The following is a 19347-nucleotide window of genomic DNA, read 5'->3' as shown; positions in this document are numbered from 1 at the left end:
TCTAATATCCTGATGCACTTTGTATGTAATGATCTGCTTGTATAGCATGCAAAACTACACTTTTCACTATACCTCAGTACGTGACAACAATAAATCAATCAATACACACACACTGTCTCACCCTTACTCTCACTCCCACTCCCTCCGAAACTAGACTCCCTCCTAAAGAGACCCAACAACAACTTGAATTTGTATAAGTCCTTTAGTCTACTAAAATGGTCCAAGGTACCTCATTGAAATGAAATCCAAAAAGAAATGGTTGCCAAGCCAAAGAAGAAAATATTGGGAAGGGGTGAGCAAACTGTGATTGAAAAGAAAGCTTTAAAGATAGAGGGGTTAAGGGAGAGAATTCTAAACATGGAACCTATTCAGCTGCTAGCGCTAGAAGGAAGGAATGGGAGAGGGAACCTCAAGAAGCCACAGGAGTTGAAGAAAATGAGGTTGTTGACAGGTGAGAAACCAGCAGGGAAAGTTCAGCCAATGTCTGTGACCGCTTCAAATCACACAGCAAATTAAAAAACAACACCTAGTACACAAAGGGAAGAAAAGACTCTTAGCTTCTACGTGGAATGGCCTTTTGTAGCAATGGTTTTATTTTCCTTAGTGATGTCTTTCCATTCACATTGACATCAATGCTGACAGCCCATCATCTTTAAATGCAGCAAACACTAATAATGTCCTGAATTCCAGTGACAAAACTATTTTATGCCATTTGTTCTTCTACTCCGAGGATGTGATGGTATGTTTTTGTTTGTATTCAAATCTAGTTTCCACAACTCCTTGCCTTTCTTGGCTTGCTTCATCTGTGGTCATTGTGTACTTTGTTCCAAATGTCAGCAAATGAACACAAAAGAGAAACAGTTAGAGTTCCAGTATATGTAAGATAAGAGCTCAGTGGGCAGCGGGATATGTGGAAGTAATTGAAGTAATTGAATCTGATACTTCTAGTGACGTCCTTCATTGTAACTCAAGAAGTTCAGAAACATTTAATACTCTGATTGGATTACTCACTTAAACTTCATTTCACCTATTTGTTAATCTCCATGGAACATATGGAGCAATTTAACTGTTTATTTAGGGTGCGACTGTTTCAAACATTTGCAAAACATTATTTAATAAATAATAAGAAGAGAAAAAAATGGAAGTGAGTTCACACTTTTTCCTTGACATTTGGAACCGAGAATTTACACGCATCTGTCAGTCTGCATATAGTTATTGTCAGCAACAAGTGTCACTTCATTGATTTCAGGTTCTGCCTAAGAAATAATCAAGCTTGTCATGTTCTCACTTACTCGTGTGTCCTGACTGTTCATTTATTTTTCATTCTACTGTGTCAAATGGTGCAAGAGTCACTTTCTTTACTTTTGTTATATAAAATAATAGTTCTGAAAGAATTAATTTTAGACTTTGCATTAGTTTCCACCTAGTCTGATGATGAGTGAGGAATGGGGAGTCCACCTCTTAAACCTCATAGGGTCAGACATGTCATCAATGGTTCCTGATTGTATTTATTGTTGTGTCTAACTAGCTGATGTAACTTGTGTCTGTTGCTTCCATGAAACGTGCTACATCTTGCTGTTATATGGGTCCTCTTGTTAACACCCAGAATGGTTCATCTTTGACCACTGTTAATCTAACAGGCCTTTAGACTCACTATAGAAAGGGTGAGTTAGGGACCTTATTGGTGCAGTGGGTAGTGAGCCTCCCTCTGGCCTGCAAATCCTAATTCAAGTCCTAATGCCTCAGATGTGTACTGTAAAATGTCCAACTAGATTGATAGGACTCTTGTGGTAGTGGTTATGTCCATATTTCTAGAATAGGTGGCCCTGGTTCAGGTCCCACCTGTTCCAGGGGTGTGTGGTAACAACTATGAATGGGTTGATTAAAAATACCTAGAAAGGAGGATTGGTGGCAACATTATCCCCCCAATGATGAGCTGCCAGTTGTTGGTTTCACAGACATACATATAATGACTTGTTCCACTGCAGTAGTTAAGTGACTGCTCCATACCAATGCCAGCACTTGTCAAAGTTATGCATTGGCTGAGATCACCCAAAGTTCTCTCACTGGGAAGATCTTCAACCCACATGCCAAGTGGTGAAAATCCCTGAATAATTTATAGTGCTACCAAATCCCTCATTCGTAATTATTTTAAATTTACATTAGTTTGCTACTGCAGCAAAAAGCCTTTGGGTTTTTGTTTCAGCTCTTAATCTATTTACAGTCCGACAGCTTTGTGTGTTGTTTGTTGGTGTATTCAGTTCTGTATTGTTGCAGATTTGTGAATGTCCGTTTACGTACCACCCAGCTTATTTGCTTTTTAAACCCGTGTTACTATCAGTGAACCAGTTCATCCCTTGCTGTAATGTTACTGCTCACATAAATGCTTCCGTGGTCACATTGTACCTAAGAACTGTGCCTACGTGATAATCAAAGTTTTAAATTCCCATGAAATAAAAGCAGCACTGCAGTTTCTTCCTTTGTTGCCCTGGATTGAAGTATCCACACTTACCTACAGTTGGTGGTGCGCTGGAAAGCAGCCTGTTTCTTCTTTTCCTTGTGGTACTTGCAATACAGTAATCAGGTTTAAACCCCTTTGCACAGCATTGAGAGTGCTATTTGGGGTAGTGCAAGTCCCAAAGAAAAGCACTAAACCTGCCAGAATTCTCATCTCCTCCAAACATGAGCGGGCGTTTGCAATTATTCACAGGAAAATAGTGTCACACTGAGTCCCACACTGAGTGTCGACATTTCAATATCCAATGAGCAGTAAGTTGTAGTTATTTAAATCAACCTGTCGGACACGTTATGACGCATCTCCAGAGCAAGTGGGACTTGAACCCAGATGTTCTGACCTAGAGATAGGGATGCTACCACTGTGCTACACAATCTAAGTAGCAGGTTGAATGCTTCATCAAAGCTCATCCAAATTCAACCTGCAACTTGCCTGTGTAAGGAAATGTCCAAATTTGAATGTGGGTCAGAAGTAGGCCATTCAGACCATTGAATCTGCTCTACTATGCCATGGGCTGATCTGTCAATCCTTAACTTCACTTTTCTGCCTTTCCCCATAACCCTTGGCTCCTTTACTGATTAAAATCTACCTTAACCTGAATATACTCAATGACGCAGCCGCAACATCACACTTTGTTAAAGAATTCCACGCATTTATCGCCCTTGGAGAGAAACAAATTCCTCCTCATCTCTGTCTTAAATGGCGACCCCTCATTCTGAGATTATGCCCTCTGGTCCTAGATTGTCCCACAACAGGAAATAAGAATCCTATATGTTTTAATAAGGTCCCTACTCATTCTTCTAAATGGCAAAGAAATACAGGCCCAACATACTCCACCACCCCTCAGAAGAATTTCCCTCATTATCCAGAAACAACCGAGTGAAAACTTTCTGAACTGCCTTTAATCTTTGTTTAGGTGAGGGAATCAAAAGTTGTTGACAGGTCTGGTCTAACTAGTGCTTTGTAAGATTTGAACAAGACATCTTTATCTTCATACTCCCTTTGAAATAAAGTCAAAGAATCCATTTGCTTTCCATATTACCCAATGAAATAGTATACCAACTATTTGTTATTTATGTACAAGGATTTCCAAATCCCTCTGTGCTGTGCTTTCTGCAGTCTTTCTCCATTTAAATAACACTCAGCTCTTCTATTCTTCCTGTAAAAGCACATAACCTCATATTATATTCCATCTACCAAGTTTCTGCCCACTCAAGGTGTCTCTGTCCCTCTGTCGACTTTTTGTGACTCCCGATTTGGATTCCTGATATGATATTGTTGCAATTATCAGGCCAGTTTAACCATGGACAGTGTGAACATCAACAACGAGTTTGATATCTGATGTTGTGAACTTACTTAGGGGCGGTACAGCGGCTCAGTTTTTAGCACTGCTGCCTCACAGCGCCAGCGACCCGGGTTCAATTCCACCCTCGAGCAACTGTCTGCTTGGAGTTTACACATTCTCCCCTGTGTCTGCATGGGTTTCCTCCGAGTGCTCTGATTTCCTCCCACAGTCCAAAGATGTACAGGTTAGGTGAATTGGCTAAACTAAGTTGCCCATAGTGTTCAGGGATGTGTAGGTTAAATATGTCAGGGTAAACGTAGAGTGATAGGGGAATGGGTCTGGGGAGGATAGTCTTCGGATGGTCGGTATGGACTTGTTGGGCCAAATGGCCTGTTTCCACACTGTAGGGAGTCTATGATTTCTACTCTGACTGCTGAGGTATAGACTTAGAATGTTTGTTATTACCAATCAACCTGTTCAGAGACATCACTGTTCACCTCTGGAGCAGGTAGTACCTGAACCTGGGACTCCTGGCTCAGAGGTAGACACACTTACCCTATGCTACAAGAGCATCTAACAATCCAACTGACCTTTCATCTTGGATATTTTCTAATCGTCCTGTTCAGAGATATTATTATTGGAACATGTGGAACATGAATCCAGGCATCCCGGTTCAGAGTAAGGATATTACCACTGTGCCACAAGAGCCTTTGATTTAGAATTTTATTTTAAGGCTTTTCTCCTCTTATTGAACTTTGCTTGTGATAATTCAATAACAAAGCTGAGTGGATTACTCACTGAACCAGACTTGGCCTCAAAGTTTCTTACCCTGAAGTTTCTCCCGCAGAGTTGATTTGCAGATTCGGAACCGTTTACTCGTTACTTCATTGCAGTAAATGATGTGCTTGCAGTTTAGACAATGATTGTTTCAGTATAAACTCACAGTGAACTGCAATGCCTAATGTACCTTGACAAAATACTGCATCAGAATGAAAGTTTGACAATGGCAGACTGCGTTTTGTTAAAGAATACACCAGGAAAGGATTGTAAATACATTTGGTTTTGGATCTATGCCATTGTGTGGTTGATTATAAATAGTTATGGAAATATTTGATTAAGGACATCCTGGGAAGTGTCTTGTTTGCCTCTATGCATAGCTCCAATATCGTTCTGATCCATCATTAAACATTCTGAAGAGCATTCTACATTGGAAACCTTTGCTGAACTGCAATGAACTGTTGTCTAAGCCAGTCAGAAGCTACCTAACTTGAACCTGAATACATGTAAAATGTGATTAGTTCCTCCTAGAACCCAAAAACACAAGAAATAGGGGCAGGAGTAGGCCATTCAGTTGAACAGGTTATTTTAACCAAGAATAAGGACAAAAAGTTTCCAAATCTCAGCAGCTCAGATAGTGTCTGTGGAGAGAGTAACTCACAATACCTTCCTGCTTGATAACTTTGATGAAAAGTATATAACATATGTTATCGTCATTTTTGGAATTTGCATGTTTCAGGAGTAGAGACAAAAACAATTTGGCCAGTTTTTGGAAGCTTATTTTTTAAAAAGATCAGAAAGTAAATTGTTCAGAGACTTAAAAGTGCATCAGTTCCAAGAAGACATTTGGCTGCAGTCAAGAGTGAGGTGGATCCTTGTGGTTTTAATGGGGAAGATGTTCATACTGTCTGGTTCATGACAGGCAATTAAATACATTTAAGGCAATTAGTATTGATTTGTCTTCAGAATAGATGGTTCCATGTTTGCAGTCCAGAAAAACCCAGAGTTCAATTCAGAAAGGAGAATTGTATCCCTGAGTAGGAGTATTGTCAACTGGAAGCATAACAATTACAGTGAGGCAATGGCCTAGTGGTATTAAAGTTGGACTGTAAATCCAGAGACCCAGGTAATGTTCTGGGGGGCTGGGTTCAAACCCTGCCATGGCAGATGGTGGAATTTGAATTCAATACATCAATTGTCAAGAAAAACCATCTGGTTCACTAATGTCCTTTAGAGAAGGAAACAGCCACCCTTACCTGGTCTAGCCTACATGTGACTCCAGATCCACAGCAATGTGATTGGCTCTTAACTGTTAGGGATAGCCAGTAAATGCTAGCCTAGCCAGCAATGCCGTCATCCCGTGAATGAATTTTAAAAAACTACATCAAATTTAACTATCTTTATTGTTTTATTAATTTTAACAATAAAGCATGTTATTGATCACAGTGTGGCATTGACCCACGAAGTTGTAATGTAAAATCTAGAGTAGAACTAGAGATCACTGGAAATGCATGAAGAGTCAGCCAGCATCTGACAACTTGAAGCAGGTTAACTGTTCAGACTGGCATCTTGCTGTTTTAGCTCCCTGTGCATTGCTTGCTTCTCTCAGAAATCTTGTACTATGAGTTGCCCACTCTGTGCAAACATTCAGCTTGGTCCAGTTATTAGGATGCAAAAAGCTTTTGAGTTCCTGCCAAACTTGGTCTTTGTTCTGTGATGGGGAAAACAAAAGTAGGCTGGCACCACGCAGGAATCGGCTTTATGCCCGAATTAAGCAATGCAGCCACTTTGGAGCCAGTTAATACATGGCTCTATGTTTGGCCCCCTCCTTTCCTGCAGTGCTGGGAGATGTGCCATTTTAACAGTCACCTCCTCTTTCAATTTGAAACTGGCTATTTGTACAGTTAATCACAGGCCTGCTTTCGCAGATGGCTTGACCAGCAAAGCAAGGGGAAAGTGTCAAAAAAATCAGTGCAAGCATGATAAACGATGCAGATTGAAATAAAGACCAGGCTGGCTCCAGAGCCTGTGTTGTGGTTAATTCATTTGTTAAACTCTGCAATGATTTTTGGAGGTCTGCCAGTGGAATTGTAACCATGTGGAAATGATGCAAAGGAATTATGGTTTTCCTAAAGCCATTTAAGACAATCCTGAGAGAACATAGCTACAGGGAAGCCTCATCTTTGTCTAACCTGTTTTGAAATAACTTCGGCCGGTGCTTCCATAAAACATTGAGTAAAAGAGCCACCACTGTCAGGAACTTTTTTTGTTGACCCACTGCCTTGTCAACAAGCCAAGGTTTGTCTTGGTATTTAAGTAGTTTTACCTCCCATCCAATTTTGTTTCTGTACATGTTGTGAGAAACAAAGCTCACTGCCAAATAATTTTAGACCGAGTCAAAGTCCGAAGCAGTCTTTATTTATACATTCTAGCAAGAGCGGGTGACCACAAAGTAGGCGCTGAATAATATTAGTGCACATTTATACAGTTTCTATGAATCTCCCTTTTACCTCATATGTGACAGTTGTATTGCTCTATGCAGCTGCTAATCTAATTGGTTTACCACATCTATCTGTGGCCTGTTGTTAGCGTGCAATCCCCCTTGATAGCTGAGTCTCATTACTTTTGCTGACGCAACACTGAGTCTTATCACTTCGGCACACTGAGTCTTTATGACTTCTGAGTACCTGACTTCTGCAAAAGCAACATTTAGACACATTTTCCACAATTCCCCCTTTTCTTTTTGGCTAATATTTGTTGTCTTCTGCATATCCCTCATAGGCCACCTCCAAGTTTGTCAGCAGCATCCCTGAGACCTCATCTATCTTGGAAACTTAATCAAGATCATTCATCCCCTCATTGTTCAACAGGTAGAGTTCCTCTCGCTGACTACCTGTTAGGGCATTTGTTTAGTCAGGGCTGTTTCAATTAGCCGCTGGGTTAGCCCCCGTGCACAAGGTACGATGCAACATCCTATAGCGATCAGTACTCCAGCAACCACTATCAAAGAGTTGAGTATGGAGACCACTATACCTTTCCATTTCCCAAGCCATGAATCCAGCCACCCAGTGAGCGATGTGTCTACCCCTGAATTCTCAGCCAGCTCCTCTGCTAAGGTAGTCAACCCCCGCAGGGCTCGAGTGATTAACCCATGGGGTGCTGTGTTATTTGAAATAAAGGTACAAAAGCTCCCTCCTAACATCACGCATACACCGTCTTTCTCAGCTAGGATCATGTCCAAGGCCATTCTGTTCTCCCAAGCCATTCTGCTGGTTGCATTGAGCTGCTCTGCTATACCTTTGACTGCATCCCTAGTGTAGTTAATGAACCTCTGCTGATTATAGAAAATATAGTTTATCTAATCCACATTCTTGTTGACCGTTACCCACCAGAAGAGAGCCAACTCCAAAGCCTGCTGCAATCTGGTTGCAAGCCTTGAACTCATCAGGCACCCCACTAGGAACTCCTATAGAGTCTAGATATATCCAATTATTAAAAGAGGTATCCAATAATGATCTTTTACTCCAACTCCCTTTTGTCACAATCCTTTTCTTTTCAAATGACAAGGTGAGTGGGTTTGCCAATTGCACATATGCCTCGCCAATCTGGAGGTAGGGTGGGTGGGTCTCAGTATTCTCCCTCCACAGTGCCACCACAGATCTGTTCGGGAAACCTGCAGCACTGAGTAGTTCCCTCCCTTGTCCGTTCCAGTCACCTTTTCAATTTCGATACTTGATTTCAGCTCCCCCAAATCTCTGAACTGATTTAGACCTTGTCTGCTAACACACGATGTGTGATTTCCGACCGTGGCCAAAAACGTGGGGGGGATTTTTAAATCTTTCTTCTCCAAGGGAGGGAACATTAGTGATAGGGAAGTACAATTCCCATTATTCCATGCAGTCTTATCCTGATACAGGGCTTTCATACATTCCATGCCCTTCCTGTCTCGCTGCCACCCAAGCGGAAAGGGAACTACCCGGGCCACTGGCCTACCGGAGGCACATGCATAGCAATTGTTTTTGTTCAGACTTTCCACAGTGTACTTTACCCATTCAAGCCAGGCATTTGTATCCCCGTAGCCAGTTTCTATTTCGGTGTTCTGTTTTAAGTCCTTTACCTTTATAATTTTTACCACCTTAGGGTCGTTGGGAGGGGCGAAAGGATATACCTGTGACATCTGAGCGCTCTTTTCAGCCACTCCCCTTTGCCCACCTGTATTCGGAAACAACAGCCTGAGAAATCCTTCCGGTTTGCTTTCATCTCTATCCCAAATGTTTCATTTAATTGGACCTGATAGGTGTCCCCTCCCAGAACCGCTTCGTGCCATGTGGTTTTCTTTATCGTTAAATATATTGGGTTACACTTCTTATCGGGACACTCGAGCTGGCCAGAAGGGGCCCCAGTGTACTGTGATGAGTGGATTAATCCAAGTACCACCTCTGAGGCCATCCCCGTAGGACTTAAGGTGTATCTCTGAGTAGCTGTACTGCCTCTGATTTTCTACATTTCCACAATCAACTAGGCTGCAGGCATCGGTATCTATTACTTGCGGATTAGCACTCTCGGGGACCGTTACTACCAAGTAAGAGGACCACACCAAGGTTCGACGAAATCCTAAGACTAGGAGAGCTAAGATCATACACCTAAGTATCCACTTCATTCCAAAGATAGTGCTGAAGTACTGACAGACTTAATATACAATCTTATAGAAATAATCCCGTGCTCGCGTCGCCACTGTATAATCAGTCACTCAAAGTCTTTTTAGCCTGAGTTTCAATGGTTCTTTAGTTGATTTGGCTGTCCAGACTTCTTTCTTAACCGGAGACTCCACTGGTCCCTTAACTCTGGTGTAGTGAGTCCAACCTTTCTCCGCCGTCCTTACCGCCGTTTCGGTAGTCAAAAGAGCCTGGTACGGTCCTTCCCAATCCAGTTGTAATTTAGTCTCTGTCCATGACTTCACAAGGACCCAATCTCCCGGCCGGATTGGATGAATGGCAAAATCGAGAGGTGGAGTCTGTGCGAGTAAACCCTGTCTCCTGAGAAAAGACAAATAGGAGGACAGGCCCAGTATATACTTTCTTAAGAACAAGTCCTTAGTCTCGGGGATCGGCAGTCCCCCTGTCGGTCCCAAGTATGGCAGCCCAAACAATATTTCATAAGGGGACAGACCCAAATCTTTCCTTGGAGCTGTTCGCACTCGTAGGAGTGCTAGCAGCAAACATCAGGTCCAGGGGAGTCTGGTCTCTAATACCAACTTGGACAACTGTCTTTTAAGAGTTTGGTTCATCCACTCGACCCTCCCTAAAGACGGAGGGTGTCAGGAGGTGTGAAAATCCCAGGAGATTTTCAAACTTTGCATTATTCCCTGGAGCAATTTAGAGGTGAAGTGGCTTCCCTGGTCTGAGTCTATACGCTTCACTATCCCATACCGGGGAACTATCTGCTCAAGAATTATCTTAGACATCCCACTTGCTGTTGCTGCGGCCAAGGGGTATACTTCCACCCAACCGGATAAATGGTCTACTATAACCAACATGTATTTTAGCCTTCCTACCCGGGGCAATTCAGTGTAATCCACCTGTATGCTCTGGAATGGTCTTAGCCCAGGGTCTCTCCCACCTGGGACCTGTTTCCTTTGTACCTTCTTGTTTATCATCTTACATGTTATACAGCCTTCACATATCTGTTTGGCAATCGTGTATATCCCTTTACCTCCATATTTCCTAAGACCCAAATCACACATTGCCTGCACTCCCCAGTGACTCCCCTCATTTCTCATATCAGCATCTTAGATAATATTTCCCGACCATCGGGTAGCACCCATTTCCCTTCTACGGAAGGATATGTCGAACAGTCCATCTTCCGCAACTACACTGGCCCCACCCCCCCACCTTTTCCTCCGCTACATCGATGACTGTATCGGCGGCGCCTCGTGCTCCCATGAGGAGGTTGAACAGTTCATCCACTTCACCAACACCTTCCACCCCGACATCAAATTCACCTGGTCAGTCTCAGATTCCTCCCTCCCCTTCCTCGACCTTTCTATTTCTATCTCAGGCGACCGAATCAACACGGACATCTACTACAAACCGACCGACTCCCACAGCTACCTGGACTACACCTCCTCCCACCCTGCCCCCTGTAAAAACACCATCCCATTCTCCCAATTCCTTCGTCTCTGCCGCATCTGCTCCCAGGAGGACCAGTTCCAAAAATGTACAACCCAGATGGCCTCCTTCTTCAAGGACCGCAATTTCCCCCCCGACGTGGTCGACGCCCTCCACCGCATCTCTTCCACTTACCGCTCCTCCACCCTTGAGCCCCGCCCCTCCAACCGCCACAAGGACAGAACCCCACTGGTCCTCACCTACCACCCCACCAATCTCCATGTACAGCGTATCATCCGCCGTCATTTCCGCCACCTCCAAACGGATCCCACCACCAAGGATATATTTCCCTCCCCTCCCCTATCAGCATTCCGTAAAGACCACTCCCTCCGCGACTCCCTCGTCAGATCCATACCCCCCACCAACCCAACTTCCACTCCCGGCACCTTCCCCTGCAACCGCAGGAGGTGCAAGACTTGCGCCCACACCTCCCCCCTCACCTCCCTCCAAGGCCCCAAAGGAAACTTCCATATCCGCTACAAATTCACCTGCACCTCCACACACATCATCTATTGCATCCTCTGCACCCGATGTGGCCTCCTCTATATTGGGGAGACAGGCCGCCTACTTGCGGAGCGTTTCAGAGAACACCTCTGGGACACCCGGACCAACCAACCCAACCACCCTGTGGCTCAACACTTCAACTCCCCTTCCCACTCCACCAAGGATATGCAGGTCTTTGGACTCCTCCATCGCCAGACCATAGCAACACGACGGTTGGAGGAACAGCGCCTCATCTTACGCCTAGGAACCCTCCAACCACAAGGGATGAACTCGGATTTCACCAGTTTCTTCATTTCCCCTCGCCCCACCTTGTCTCAGTCAAATCCCTCGAATTCAGCACCGCCTTCCTAACCTGCAATCTTCTTCCTGACCTCTCCGCCCCCACCCCAGTCTGACCTATCACCCTCACCTTGACCTCTTTCCACCTATCGCATTTCTGACGGCCCTCCCCCAAGACCCTCCTCCCTACCTTTTATCTTAGCCTGCTGGACACACTTTCCTCATTCCTGAAGAAGGGCTTATGCCCGAAACGTCGATTCTCCTGTTCCCTGGATGCTGCCTGACCTGCTGCGCTTTTCCAGCAACACATTTTCAGCTCTGATCTCCAGCATCTGCAGACCTCACTTTCTCCCCTTATCAACGATGGCAAACAAGTGAAAGGGCTTATCTAGGGAAGGCAACGCAAGGACAGGGGCATGGATCAAACTTTTCTTCAATTCTTCTACTAATTCTTTTTCTTCCTCTGTCCACTTCAACAGCTGTGGTTCTTCTTCCAGCAATTTAAGGTATAATTTCTTTGTCTTTTGAGCGTACAACTACAGTATCTACAGTATCCTGTTAGCCCTAGAAATTTCCTCAATTCCCGTTTAGTCTGAGGGAATGGCATTCCCACTATTCCTTCAATCCTTTCAGGACTTATTTTCCTTTTCCCTTCACTGACCAGGTGTCCCAAGTATTTTACTTCCCTTTCTACATATTGTAATTTATTCCTCGAGACCGTCAATCCCTGTTGTCCCAGAAAATTTAGCAATTGGTTAGTTGCTTCCGTTGTTCCTTTCTCATCTTCTCCCGTGACCAGTTGGTCATCTACATATTGCAGCAAATTTGTCCCTTGGGGACTTATAAACTTTTCCAAAATTTGTTTTAAAACCAGGCCAACCAAGTTCGGGGACTCAGTGAATCCCTGAGGAAGCACTGTCCATCTATATTGCTGTTTCAGCCCCGTTCTTGGGTCTTCCTAATCGAAGGCGAACATGTTTCTGCTTTCTTCTGCCAGGGGGCATGCCCAAAAGGAGTCCTTTAGGTCCACCACACTGAACCATTTGTGGTCATGTGGGAATTTACTCAAGAGGGTATAAGGATTAGGGACTACCGGGTGTCGAGTCTGTACTATCCTGTTAAGCGCCCTTAAATCTTGTACCAGACGATAAGTACCATCTGTTTCTTTCACTGGCAAAATGGGGGTATTACAGGGGGACATGCAGGGTTCCAGCAGGCCGTCCCTAATTAATCCCTCAATCACAGGTTGTAGCTCCCTTCTTCCTTCTGTCGAAATCGGGTATTGTCTCTCACATACCATCTCCCCCACCGGTTTCAAGCTGATCTGCAAAGAGGGAATCTGCAATCCCCCTCAATTGCCTTCCCGTGCCCATACCGTGGGGTCTATTTGTTTTTCTTTTCCCTCGGTCAAAAGGGCCATTTTTACTACTAGTTGTTGGTCGCTCACCCCGATTCCTCGTCCTAATAGTATAATTAAGTGTCTACCTAACAAACTACTTCCTATGTCCGGAATGTATAACAATTGACCCTCAATTTTTCCTTCATTACTTTCAATCGTCATAGGTTCAAATACACGGACTGTAAATCCTTCCCCCTTCACACCGGACACCGTTATCTGTTATTTTGTTAATTGTACTCCTTTGGGTATAAAATTTAAAGATGATCGTGCGGCCACCATATCTATTAAGAAAACTGTATCCTCTTTATGAGGTCTCGCCTTTAAATTTATCAAGAGTTCCCGGTGCGTTCCTGGGGGCAGGAATCCCTGACTCCCCTGTTCTTCTTCAAAATTCATAAGCGGTTATCACCCCCCTTCCCTTTTCAGATCCGGACACTCTCACTTAAAGTGACCTGTCTTTCCACAGTAGTAACATCCCGCCTGTAGGGATTTCCACCTTGATCTTTGTCCTTGTTGACTGGACCCCCTAACGGGTCCTCCTTGTTCTCTTCCCCTACCTCTACTTTCAACATACTGCCAGCCATCACTCCGGTTGCTTACTACCGGTTCCACTCTTTTCTTGACTACCTCATCAACCGTGGCTATCATCATTTTCACCTTCTGTTTTTGCTTCTCATCCTCTCTCTTTACAAACACTTTCTGTGCCTCTCTCAATAATTCATCCAATGATTTCTCACTCCATCCCTCAATTTTTTGTATTTTCTTTTGGATAACCGGCCATGTACTTTAAGGAGGCCCTGAGATACTGAATCCTCAGGATTCATACCTGAATACTTTCTCATTGAGTCCCGCAGCCTCAGTAAAAATGCTGAGGGAGTCTCGTCTTTCTCTTGTCGGACCTCGAACGCGTTTGTTAAATTCTGGGATTTAGGGACTGCCTCTCTGATTCCTTTTATTATTAAGTCCTTGAGGTCCTTCACCTGGGTTTGGTCATCTGCCTCGTTGTTCCCCCAGCCTGGGTCTGTATTGGGAAACTTCTGTTCAGCTGACATAACTCCCTCCCCCGGGGGGTGTTCTCATTCCAACAACCTCATAGCTGCTCTTCTGAACATCCCTCTCTCTTCCCCAGTGAAGAGAATATTTAAAATAGACATCAACGCCGTCCAAGTGTACAAGTTGGGACCTAGGAATTGATCTACTTGCTCAGATAGACCCACAGGATCTTCAATAAGAAGTTTAATCTCCTTCTTAAAGGTCCTGACTTCGCTGCTTGTTAGAGGGGCATTTACGAAGCCAATTATTCCCTGCCCTATGGGAACTTCCCTGAGAGGGTATACATTTGTCTCTGGGTGTCGTTCCTTGAATTTCGGGAACAGATATTCCTCAACATCCTTTTCTAATTGCTTTACTTCCTTCATCAGTCCTCCTTACCTGACTTTTGACCTCACAACCTTCACCCGTTCCTCATCTCTTCCCCACCCCACCCCCCTTGTTCGCCACCAGCCGACACCCCTAACCCAGCGCCATCGGCTTGTAGATCGTCAGGTTCATTTTGGGGGAGGGATCATATGGCGGGGGCAAATGGTCAAGAACTTCCCAAGGGGGAGGGGTGCCGAGGGCAACTTTTCATCCTTTCCTGTCATAGTTTTCATACTATATAAACGCGCGTCTCGATTGCCCTGCCAGCAGGAGGCATAGTCAGACTCCTCTTAATAGAAAGATTATTTTTCATTAAGATATGGCTTCAACAATTGACAGACCCAATCCTCGTCTGACCCATATTTCAGCCAAAAGACCGATGGTGGATGAATACTCTCTTTGGTCCAAACAAAATAATAATATTTTATCATAATTTTCTTATCCTTCTCCCTTGTACAAGAATTATTTTTCCAATTTTTCAACATCTGTCCCAAGGGACCTTCTGGAGGGATGTCTTCTGGGACTTTTTTACCCTTTCTCCCAGGCGCCTCATTTTTGCTTCCTTTACCTAGCATAGTGGTCAACCTGCCAGTCCCTTAATTTGACAGGTATCACACTCCCAGTCACCAAGGCAATTCTAACTCAAACCCCAATCAAACCCAGGGGACTCTAACCCCAATCAAACCCAGGGGATTCTAACCCCAATCAAACCCAGGGGACTCGAACCCCAATCAAATCTAGGGGACTCTAACCCCAATCAAACCCAGGGGACCATCCCTCCCAAAGGACTTTCTGGAGGGATGTTTTTCTGGGACTTCTCTATCCATTTTCCCAGGCATCTTATTTTACTTCTCCTGAGGCTCACTGCCTCCTGGGGTGTTCAACCCGCCAGTCCCTCAATTCGACAGGTATCACACCCCCCTCCAGTCACCAAGGTAAAACTTAAAACTTTCTTTTCTTACCTTGGTCCGTGGACGGAGTTGCCTGACTGCAGCTGTGCCTAATATTCCACACCTGCCTTATTTTCCAGCCCTGGTTCGGAATGACTCCCCTAGAATCCTCGTCAGTCGACCAGTTGGGGCACTCACCGATGAAAGACACAGGACCGTCCTAAGAGGAACGGGACGTGTCTTCCCAGTCGTCGACAGTGACCACTCTGCCGGTGATGACAGTATCCCGGAAGACGAGCCCCCAGGTGTGAGAAACGAAGCTCACTGCCAAATAATTTTAGTCCGAGTCAAATTCCGAAGCAGTCTTTATTCATATGTTCTTGCAAGCCCGGGTGACCACAGAGTAGGAACACTCCTGAATAATATCAGTGCACATTTATACAGCTTCTATGAGTCTCTCTGTACTTCCCCTTTTACCTCATATGTGACAGTTCTATTGCTCTGTGCAGCTGCTAATCTAATCAGCTTACCACATCTGTCTGTGGCCTGTTGTTAGCGTGCAACCCCCCCTTGATAGCTGAGTCTTATTACTTTTGCTGACGCAACACTGGGTCTTATCACTTCGGCACACAGAGTCTTTATGACTTCTGAATACCTGATTTCTGCAGAAGCAACACTTAGACACATTTTCCACAACGTTCCAATGTTAATCACCTGAAACAAAAAACAAAAATCTGAATTTATGTAGTGCCTTTCACAACTATTGGGCATCCCAAAGCACTTTGCAGCCAATTAAGTACTTTTAAAGTGTAAGCCAATTAGCGCAAAGCCAGCTCTTAGGATGAAGAACAATAAAGAAAGCTGGAAAATCTCAGCTGGTCAGACAGCATCTGTAAAGGGAAGCGGAGATAACCTTTCTGGTTCATGATCTATACTCAGAACTTGCGATGAGGTAATCGACCTGAAAAGTCAACCCTGCTTCACTCCACAGATGCTTCCTGACCTGTGAGTTTATTCAGCTGTTTTAAATTTACACCATATGCAGCATTTTACTTTGATAGTAAACTCTCTGGAAGATTTAGCTGCAGTGTTCAGTGAGTAAATACTGAATTGCCTGTCTGCAAGCTGGGGATGTGTGAATGCTGGAAATTGGCTTATTGTAGCACCTAAGGAGGGGGGAGGGGAAGTTTAGCTTGGATACCACCAAGACAGTTGGCATGGAAACAAATTGGGATAATACCCCTGACTGTGTGCCATCTGCATATTGACAGTTTGCAAGCCTTTCCTATGACAGTAGACATGTGTTTTGCATTTTTATAAAATCTTTTTGTGGGATGAAACTGTTGCTGGCAAGACAAGCATTTACTGTCCGTCCGTGATGTCCTTTAGGGAAGGAAACTGCCATCTTTACCTGGTCTGACCTACATGTGACTCCAGACCCACAGCAATGTGGTTGACTCTTACCTGCCCTGTGGGCAATTAGGGATGGGCAATAAATTCTGTCTAGCTCCCGTGAATGAATTTTTAAAAAATAATTTCCTCTTGAGATGGTAGGTGGTGAATCACCTTCTCGAACTGTTGCCATCTGTCAGGTGTAGGCATCCACATTGCTGTTAAAGGATTTCCAGGATCTTAATCACTGGGTGCAGGGAAATCAGCCATTCTTAGGATTTACAGTTATTCAGAAAAAAACAATTAGATCTGGTTCTCCTATCACTGAGGGTATGTAAGGAAAATGATGCACTGATGTGACTTGTACAAACATGGCCTGAGAAATGGATTCAGACATTGTTAGCTTAAACAAAGCCCGCTGTTGTTCCAAAGAGAGGTCCAGTACTGGCCATGCTTAATTGATAAGAATCTGACACTCCAAACTTCCCAATGCTTTACACATATATTGATCTCTGAAAATGGACCCTCTCCAACTAACTGGATTGAGCAGTTTTCAGAAAACAGTACATGTTCAACTGGTCGATAAATCTAATGCAACATCGTGTAAGCTGTCAATGACGCTTTGCTTTCAACAGTTGAGCATGCTCTGATAATCCCACTGGTGATAATACTAACCATTATCTGCCATTTCATGCCCTGTGCTGTCATTTGCTCCAGGATGCAAAGACAGAATTTTTGAAAAGTAGAGGGATTGAACATCTTAAAAAGGCTTTCCTTTGTACTGAAGCATTTCAGTTAGCTCAGTTGGCTGGACAGCTGTTTTGCAATGCAGAATGACACAAACCGAAGGATTTTTATTTCCGCACTAGGTGAGATTACCTTCTCATCCTGCCATCACCAGTCGTCATTTCTAACGAGAGCGTAGCCCTGTGGTATTCTCAGAACATGGCGAATTTACCTTACATACAGACAGAATGGACAATGCCCTCATATGAACATCATTGACCTGAACAAGTAAGGGCCTTATCACATTGAAACAGGAAAACAGTCCTTAAATTTTATTGCTCTCCCATTTTTCTTCCCAACATTCTCATTTATTCTTCTCCTACACTCTTCCTTGAAAGTTCTAGATCCCCACTGGGGAGTGGAAAGTCAGAAAATGAGGAGAAACACTGGACAATATCTAGGAAGAGAAAAGGAAATGGACAGTGTCACTGATGATGGCTTGTACTATTGTTAGCTATTGTTAAATATAGTTTTACATGTATTTCCATCTTGTAGGTTTTTCTGTACAATTTGAGAGAGAGGTAAATGGTGCTTCACACATTAATTTTTTTTTTCTGTTGTGTGGTGCAACCAAAATTGATAAACCATCACCTTCAGATGATCAATGCATGGTGAAACTGTGGCAATTATCTGATTATATAGAATCACAGAATGGTTACAGCACAGCTGCAGGCCACTGAGTCTGTTCAATCCATTGTCAACTTCCCGCAAGAACAACACAGCTAGTCCCACCCCTGTTTCTTTTCCCTGTAGCCCTACTGGTCTCTTCTCTTTGGATAGTTATCGATCCTGGTTTGAAAAGCATGATTAAACATGCCCACCCCATACAGTCATAGAGTCATGCTGCACAGAAACAGACCCTTCAGTCCAGCTCATCCACGCTGACCAAAGTAAACTTTCCTGCTTTTGGCCCATCTCCCTCCAAATCTTTCCTATTCATGTACCTATCCAATGTCTTCTAAGCATCGTAACTGTACCTGCATCCGCCATTTCTTCTGGCAAGTTATTTCACACATTCCTGTGTGAAAAACTTGCCGCTCAGATCCCCTTTAAATCTTTCTCCTCTTGTCTTAAAAATACGCCCCTTAATTTTAAACTCCCCCGCCGTACAGAAAAGATCTTTGTTATTCAGCTCATGATTTTAGAAACCTCCATAAGATCACGACTCAAACTCCTATGCTTCAGTGAAAAAAGTCCCAGCCTATCCAACCTCTCGTTATAACTCAGACCCTCCCAGCAACATTCTGGTAAATCTTTTCTGAGCCCTCTCCAATTTAATAATATCCTTCCTCTGGTAGGGCAACCAAAATTGCATACAGTACTCCAAAAGTGGCCTCACCAATGTCCTGAAGATTCCTGAAGAAGGGCTCATGCCCGAAACGTTGATTCTCCTGCTCCTTGGATGCTGCCTGACCTGCTGCGCTTTTCCAGCAACACATTTTCAGCTCTGATCTCCAGCATCTGCAGTCCTCACTTTCTCCTCATCAATGTCCTGTACAACCTCAACATGAGGTCTCAACTCCCACACTCTGAGCAAGGAAGGCAAGTGTGCTGAATACCTTCTTAACCACCCTGCCTACCTGTGACACAACGTTCAAAGAATCATGTACCTGAACCCTTGGTTTGTCTGTTTGACAACACTACTCAGGGTCAAGATTAGAATTATGCTGGAAAAGCACAGCAGATCAGGCAGCATCCGAGGGGCAGGAAAATCGGTGTTTTGGGCAAAAGCCCTTCCATCAGGAATTTCCTGTTCCTTGGATGCTGCCTGACCTGCTGTGCTTTTCCAGCACCACTCTAATCTTGACTCTAATCTCCAGCATCTGCAGTACCCACTTCCACCTAGTTGAACACTACTCAGGGACCTACTATAAACTGTATAAGTCCTGCCCTTCTTCATTTTTACAAAATGCTATACCTCACATTTATCCCAA

General features: G+C 44.0%; 1 protein-coding gene and 1 long non-coding RNA gene across 8 annotated transcripts in view; one reads left to right on the top strand and one right to left on the bottom strand.

The window, feature by feature from the left end:
- The window catches only part of alg9 (ALG9 alpha-1,2-mannosyltransferase), a 263913-nt gene that overhangs the window by 115054 nt on the left and 129512 nt on the right, over positions 1–19347 (top strand). The gene's annotated exons all lie outside the window — the stretch shown is intronic.
- Positions 6974–15639, bottom strand: LOC148142253 (uncharacterized). The gene is made up of 2 exons (XR_015751976.1): positions 15308–15639; positions 6974–9613 (listed from the first exon to the last, which is right to left on the bottom strand). It is a non-coding gene; the product is annotated as an uncharacterized LOC148142253 (long non-coding RNA).

This window comes from Chiloscyllium plagiosum, unplaced genomic scaffold (assembly GCF_037043375.1).
Source record: "Chiloscyllium plagiosum isolate Xiang-an unplaced genomic scaffold, Cpla_swu_hap1 HiC_scaffold_29, whole genome shotgun sequence".
Classification (NCBI taxonomy): Eukaryota; Metazoa; Chordata; class Chondrichthyes; order Orectolobiformes; family Hemiscylliidae; genus Chiloscyllium; species Chiloscyllium plagiosum.
The sequence above is the reverse complement of the archived record's forward strand: the minus strand, read 5'-3'. Positions and strand labels throughout refer to the sequence as shown.